General features: G+C 28.8%; 1 long non-coding RNA gene across 4 annotated transcripts; it reads left to right on the top strand.

Moving 5' to 3' along the window:
* The first annotated feature begins 2,082 nt into the window (after positions 1-2,082).
* On the top strand, positions 2,083-6,929 carry LOC100573079. Of its 4 annotated transcripts, none has more exons than XR_001679830.2 (6): positions 2,083-2,563; positions 2,753-3,014; positions 3,121-3,201; positions 3,502-3,573; positions 4,651-4,877; positions 5,016-6,929. It is a non-coding gene; the product is annotated as an uncharacterized LOC100573079 (long non-coding RNA). The 4 variants fall into 4 exon arrangements; XR_119375.4 differs by having other exon boundaries at positions 4,992-6,929; XR_510904.3 differs by having other exon boundaries at positions 4,968-6,929.
* Positions 6,930-8,512: the final 1,583 nt, after the last annotated feature.

Genomic DNA, 8,512 nt, shown 5'->3' with positions numbered 1-8,512 from the left:
TTTCTTAATATTTCTTAATATTATTTTATATTTAAATATATATTTAATACCTGTATTTTATTACCAACTCACTAAGTTTGAAAATATAAAAACTATCAAATAGTTACTAGTCATCACTCATCACTCACCACTCACCAGTCACAGTTATATAATTAATAAACCTATAAGCCAGTTAATATTATACCTTATTAGATATTACAAATATAAATAGACAATAAGTATACAATTTTTAACATTTAAAAATATAGGTGATTTATTTTCGGGGAAATACACTCTCCGACATAAATACCAATTTGATATGGAACTACGTTATTTTTAGAACAAATATTGAAATATCCGTATTGATATTTTTAAATTTTAATACAATAATACATTGATAACCGTATTGACAAATGTGAAATGACAATGACAGGTTTCCTTATCTATTTTTAAAATGGTTTTTTTTTATATAGATTATTAAAGTGAGAACTTTATTGCGCGCGCTTGGTTGGGGACCTATTTCGTTGAGCGTCCGTCCGTCCGAAGAACCGCTGAGCATACACACGGCTTGGTTTGCGTATATTGGTAGGGGGCGTGCGCATAGCAGCTGCGACTCTCCTCTCCCGCTAACTCCTTCTTTCTCACTCTATCTCTCTCTCTCTCTCACTCTCTCTCTCTCTCTCTCTCTTCCTATATCGCTCTCTCCGCGTGCACGCGCTTCAGCGTCTGTGCGCGCGCAGACGGCCACGCACAGATTCTTTTTCGTCTCATTTTCTCCAACTCTGTGTATGCACGGCGCGTCTTCATTTTTCGTGCTGTATATAGGTCAACTACGTATCGCCGGACACCGCTTTACATTTTATTTTATGTAAGAAGTGATAAACTTTTTATACGTGATTGCATGCTCCTTCCGTACTTATGTGGAATTGAAATAATCAAGAACGCCTCTGTGGACTGTGACCCTGTAGCTTCTTCTTTACAAACCATCTTTAAATATTTCATTCAGTCGTAAACTATATATTACTATAGATACTGCATTTTTCCTCAGTAAACAATAATATTAATTATTAATGTCTCACACCACTAAGCTAAAAGTACGTATATGCGTTTTGAGGTGTTAAGAGGTATCTTAGAGTTTATCCATGAGCGTTATTGGATTCTACAGGAAAAGTTATTTATAAATCATTAATTCATTATTTTATTTTGATAATATGATAAAAATAACAAGGTGATTCAGAAAAAGTTATTTTTCTCAGAACTACATTGTTGCTTACTCCTTTTTGGCTTAGGAGGGCAGTATTGCTCTATGCGTCCAAGCCCCACATACTTAGAAATATTTAATATAATATACTATATAAATTATAAGTATATTGTATATTATAGTAATATAATATATATAAATCTGTGTATGCGCCACACAACTAAAATATCGAGAACATGATCAATCGATTTCTTTTTAAGGTGATTCGATACCGTGATTTTCTGTTTTTGTCTAACACACGCGTGACATAGTATTTTAGACGTGTTTTTTGCCAAACATACTAATTGGTCTAATGAAGCTATAAGAATTTTGAAAACAGATTTGGATTTGTCGTCAAGTCTACTTGAAATTGACTTTCCCACATTTTTTATATTATCCTCCAAATTCCTAAAAATGTCATATTAAAAAAGAGTATTTAAAAATTGTTATATTTAAATTTTCGGAAATCAAAAATGTGGGAAAGTCGATTTCAAGTATACCCGACGTCAAATTCAAATTTGTTTTCAGAATTCTTATAGCTTCATTAGATCAATTGGTATGTTTGGCAAAAAACACGTCTAAAATACTATGTCATGCGTGTGTTAGACAAAAACAGATAATCACGGTATCGAATGTCTGGCCTTTTTATTATAGTCACGAATTAAGATATTATACAGAATACGAAACGAACTTGTGATAAGTGAAACCCACGCCTTCTCACGTTGCGGCTAGACTACTAGCGCTTTATAATATTGTTCTGTGTTAACTGGGAGAATAAGGAACTAAATGACAATAGTTCATTATTCTCCCGGTTAACATAGAACAATATTATAAAGCGTTAGTTGTCATGCCAAACAGTGAGAAGCGGGCGGACTCGGAAAAACATTGATAAGACCTTTCCGTTCCGTACCCCGTATATCGTGTCATCGTGACATTTATGTCATGAATTCTGAATTATATAGATTATTATAATAGAAGTCTATAATAGCGGATAATATAAATTGTTCTATGATAATAGAAGTCTGTAGTTTGTCGCCGTCCGCCGGGCGGCGACCAACGTTCACCAACCACTATTATAACCGCCATTAACCTAACCTTTTATATTATGTTTATTGTTTGTCAACGATTTTTCCAATCTGTGATTTAGTATTTTACTCATATAATTTTGTTAATCTTTACTAGTTAACTACACCGGACTTTTAGGTGGACTAGCACTAAAGTACCTACTACTGTTCTAGATTCTGGACCTGAACATTACCTTTAAAACATTCTGTGTGGTGTGCTCGAGTTTTGATGCCATCTCTGGCTCTGTGGATCACCCCGTCATTCTTGTAGAGACGTAAAGTGAGTATAAGCATGAATTAAGATAATGTATTATAATACCTATGATCTTAGTTCGGGGTATAAGCAAATATTTAAAATTACACTGAGAATATCTTAGGTATATGGGCTGTGATTTTGGCATTTAATATTAATTTTATTTATTATAATGTACTTATTACAATATATATATATATTATTTTGTTTTTGCAGTTCATTTTTGACAGTGATCTTATAGTATGTTCATCATTATAAGTTGTCAGTATTTGAAAAATTGCACGTAAAATACTTTAACTAGGAATTCATTATCATTTGTAAGTAATAATATAATATTATTATTAATTCAACCATTTATATTTGGCATTTGTGGGCCAATCTTACTAAATTACCGTCTATGAGGATATCATGTTAATGAATTATGAGTAAAATCCTATTTTGCAATTTGATATTTATGAGGGGTCTAATTACCGAATTGGTAAGTAATTATTATCACTAGACATTTAGATGACAAAGATTCACCTAATATTTTTTTATCCTTCAAAACTCCTATTTCAATATGTAATAATTATTGATATTTTCAGATGCTGGTGTGACATCCTTTTTTAGAAAATCTCATAAATCATACATCAAATCGGAAGATCGGCGAGACTACAGTTCTCGGGGTATGTTTGTTATAGCAAATGTTTGCAGTATGTTTATAATTAAGAAGACACTACACCTTCATTTATTGTCTTAACATAGCAAGTGCATAACAACTGATTATTATAGATAATCTGAACTCTTGAATATAAATTTGCAATGTAACTTACCTTTAAGACAAAAAATGCGTGTGGGGTCCTATTAAGTGAGAACTTTGTCTAAAAAAGTCACTTTTACAAATCATTAGGTATCATAGGTAACATATAAAACTAATTTTTTTAACTATAAATATATAAATATATTAATAATTATAATACTTACAGGATGTAACATTCAAACTGTGGAACACCAATATCAGTTATTACAGAGATCTTACCAGAAAGGGTCTGTTTAAAGTAAATAATTTACAGTTATTATTAATATTGTTTATAGGGATCTAGGTTTATTTTTTTTTAAGTTAAATACAGTCAACTCTCGGTAACTCGCACCTTGAAACCTTTAAGTTTTTGATATCTCAAACCTTGATAACTCGAAATCCTCAATATCTCGAACAAATAAAATTCCTCTTCAAATAATAATCACACATTAAGATTTTAATAACTCACCATTTTTAATAAGTCAAATTTGTTTTTCTCCCGTGAATTTCAAGTTATTGAGAGTCAACTGTACTAGTATAAAATAAAAGTATTTTCATAAATATTAATATTAGATTATTAGGGCTTATTTATTTAAGTTGTCTACGAAATATAAATTATTGATTTATGTTTATTTGATGTGGATCTACCATTAAAGCTACTATACATTTAACTGCATACCGCATTTTGGTTTTTTGACTTTAGAGATTAAAGAATGATGTATTATATTAGTACTTACCTATTATGTTATATGGTACTTAAAACATTAAGTATGAATTAAACATGTTTACCAATAATCATCCAAAACCTTAATAAGTAAAATTAAATGTTGTTTCATTGTAGTATGATTATATTATTAAGTAATTTCTTCCTTCCATATTTTGCTTATTTAACTCTTTTTCAAGTAGTAGAGCATATTTTGTTATATTTGTATTTTAAGTACAAATTACATGTATATTTTGAAATTAGAATTAGTATTTTAACTGGTAAAAATTAACTATAGGTTCTATATTTACTTGTTGATAAACAATTATTTGTTTTGCATTGGTAACTAATTCAGCTATTAAAGTTATTTTGAATTTTTTGTGTACCTCTGCAGTATTCAATGTAATGATCGGTTTGCAGCAACTTCCATGTTTCTCTATCACTAGGTAGCATTCCTCTTCAGCTCTTCGTATGAATTACATCCTTGATCTTCTATTATCTGACTTATGTATTGCAATCTTGGTCTTTCTCTATGATTTTTTCCATTGATTATTCCTTCTAAGATTAGTAATAGCAGCCCTTTGTGTCTTAAAATATGACCTATTAATTCATTTCACATTTTTTTTTCATTAGGTTCACAGGTGTCTCTTGCAAGTGATGCTCTAAGAAATAACTCATTACCTGTAATATATAAAGGGGCTGGTGGAGATGTCAATGCAATATTCCAGAACTTAAATCTCAGGATGTTTTTTGGATCATAGTGAAAAAAATTAACTCTTCATAATATTTCTCTAAAATCTCCACCTAAAACAAAATGTATTGGATGTGATAATATATTTTATTCATTAAATGCACTTCGAGTAAGTATTCATTAAGAATTTTCATTTGACTTTCTTATTATCAAAAATCACTATTTAATCAATAGGTTGATAATATTGAAATATGTTTAGCTTATTTGTGTCATTTGATTAAAGACCATAATGTCCTCTCTGTTGAAGTTGGTGGATTAGTTCAACTTGTAATTGAAGAAAATTATAAAAAATTGTTATACAACAACAATCATAAACCTGAGAAGAAGCCAATATCTAAGACAACAACGGCCAAGATTCAAAAAAAATTTTTTGAACAATTTTTTGCAACTTGTCGACTGATTTTGAAAATCAAAAAATATTGATCAAAGAAAAAAAACGGACTCTACTAATTACAAGACTATTAATGGGCCTGTATTATACTATTGTGATTAGTGTTAATTTATTTGTTAAAAAGTTATTTTGGATCATAATATGACCTGTCTCTTGTAGATTTTATTTATAAATTTCATTATTTATTTATCCTCATAAAGTATACAATTGATACTAATTTTAATTAAGAAATATTAGTGAGGCACGATTTAACCGCTCACATCAATAATAACTAGCCATATTGCTTCAGATGTACATTTAACTGGCATTCATTTTATAATGGACTCCAATCGCATTATTTTGTGAACCATACTATTTTCAATTATATAATATATTCCCAGGGTTCAAAAGAATTGCACAAGTAAATTCATTTCTATTAATATCTTGATTAGGTATCTCTTTTCAGAAACAAATCACCCAATTGCATGCAAGTATTAGATGTATTTAAATTATCATCAGATTTCTGGTATGTAGCAAATAGATTCATTATTCATACAAGTTTCTTGACATTCTGTCGCACTGTGTTGCTATCATTGACTTAAAACATGTTGAAAAGCCACTACAGCCAAGTTTAGGTAATTTGTCTTAAATAATAGATTGGCGTATGTCTAAAATTGCAACACAGTGAGGCAGAATATCCAGAAATTTAAAGTAATTTAGGAGATGGTTATTATAAGACAGGCCAATTTGAAAAATCTATTTTTAATTATAAAAAAAATGTAAAAAAAATTTCTGATCTAATACATGTGTTAATTTGGGGATAACTTATCTAAAAGTTACAGAGTTACAAAACCCAACTAATGAATTTCTAAAAGCAATAGAATTAGAACCAGAAATTGTGTCTGTTTAAAGAAATTGAGCAGTTACATACTGTCATTAAGTAAATATGGTATTGTCTGTTGGAGTAAAAAAAAATTATTGAAATTTCAACCTGAAAATTGATATAAATTTAGAATTAGCTTTAATATGTTTGTATAACCTTAAAAATTATCAAGGAGCCGTAATATATTATTTTAAAAAATGTATCCAGTTAAAACCGGAAAGAAAATACCTGTACACGAATCTATATGCTGCATACCAGAAATCTGATGATTATTCAAATGTGTCTAATACTTGCATGCCATTGGGTGAGTTGTTTCTGGAAAGGGATAATCAAGATATTAATATAAATGCATTTACTTGTGCAATTTATTCTTTTGAAACCAGGGAAAGGCAGAAAGCATTCCCGATCGTAAAAATATTTTTAAAAAATTGCCACTTGACAAGGCGTTTCTGACAGTATCACAATCAAGGGGATTAAAATTATTAATTTTGCTTTTGAGAAATAATATAATAGAAGTCCAATGTAGGCTTTACATGTCGTGTTGTTGCGGACTGTCGTTAATTTATTTGTGAATGCAAGTACTTATCTACCAATGCCTTAGCTAGGAATTTTTTTCGTTAGGGTTGGACATTCTTTATTGTATAATTCCTTTTTTTTTTTTTGCTTAAAACATAACGTAAACATAAATTTACAAAATCTGCTGTTTAATATGTTAAGAGTTTATTTATTTATTTTTATATTTATGGTTTTAGTTTTAAAACAAATTGTTTTTATTTATTTGATTTGTATTTTTGACACATAATGTGTATCAATCTATTTTATTCTCACTATAATAAGAGTATAAATAATATGTATAGTATAGTTTATTTATTTAAAATTTGTTAATAAAACACTAATTACTTATTCCACTTTGTGTTGTTGAGTAATAAATAATCAATAAATTAGAAAATTAATCTAAAATATATATTTTATCTATCATATCGTTGCATATAATTCTTGTTTCATATTATACTTTATGTCACTTAGAGGGTAGTTGTACTCATATTGCCAGTTTACATTGGTACATTTTTAACATTTGATCTCATAGCAGTTTCAGATTTGAATCCTGGTTCACGGTTGTCAAAATAATAGTTACAGGAATGGCAGTGGCACCAAAGTAAAAAAAAAAGATTTAGGCAAACGTATTAAAAATCAAACACCCACCCACAAAATGTTCAATTAAAAATCCTAACCTTTCAATCTTTCAATAGATTAACACTTGTTGGCAGTGATATTTTTTTAATAATGTATCAGAATTAATAAATAAAATAATGCAATAATCTTATTCAGTATACATAATATTTAGTGTTTACATAATTACCTACTTTAAATTTAAAAAAATTATATCTATCAATATTTGATATATTTGATATGACAATATGTAGGAGGAATTTACTAGTGTGTTAGCAAGGTAGATTATAATCTACTGTGGTTGTTGGTATTTCAAAAGCAGGCTTGGGCAAAATACTTGAATAGTTAATTATGAAAAATATTATTCAGAATATGTATAATACTTCATAAAAAATAGTATTCTAAATAAAGTATTCCAAATACTTTAAAATTATTCCAAACACGTATAAAATAGTTTTTAATTGTTGATATAAATATTAAACCAATGATAATTTTCTTCGAGAAAATTTGGAATTAGTTCCAACATATAAATATCTAATTTAATAATAATTCTAAATATAATAAAATTTAAATTGTTGATATAATTGATTTAAAATTTTTATATATGTATAATATTATAAAAATGTCTAGAAAAACAATGAAAACGATGACTAATGTAAATAAAAAAGTAAGTATTTTATAGAAATAAAATACTTTTAAAAAATATTTTGAATACTACCCAAGACTGTTCAAAAGGAGAAGGTCGTATACGAATTTAAAAATCATTGTATTTTAAACAAAAAAATGGTATAAAATGTTATTATACAGTATATTCCACTTAATGTGGACACGTTGGGACCAAACTCATCTGCCCACATTACGCGGTTGGGACCATTTGGCCCATATTACGTGGATGCTCATAACACCGGTGCCCACATGAAGCGGAATAAACTGACTACAAAAAAAAATACATCTATTGACTATTATAATAAATTAGTCACAATCATAGGCGTGCGCACAGGGCGAGCCGGACAAGCCCTATAATTGCATAGGCTCAACCAGAAATTTAAGCCTGCTCACGCCGATGGCCACAATAAAATGAATGGATTAACAAAAAAAAAAAATCATCATTATTGACATTACCATTGTCCATCAATCTATACTAATATTATAAAGAGAAAGATTTGTTTGTTTTTAACGAATAAACTCGAAAATACTAATGAACCGATTTCAAAAATTCTTTCACCAATAGTAGGTAAGCTACATTCTTTGTGAGTGTCATACACGTATATCTTAATTCGTAAATCGTAGGCATACATTTGGTCCGATAAAGTTAATAAAT

This window comes from Acyrthosiphon pisum, chromosome A2 (genome assembly GCF_005508785.2).
Source record: "Acyrthosiphon pisum isolate AL4f chromosome A2, pea_aphid_22Mar2018_4r6ur, whole genome shotgun sequence".
Taxonomy (NCBI): Eukaryota; Metazoa; Arthropoda; class Insecta; order Hemiptera; family Aphididae; genus Acyrthosiphon; species Acyrthosiphon pisum.
Note: the sequence above shows the minus strand (reverse complement) of the source record. Positions and strands in the feature narration are given on the sequence as shown.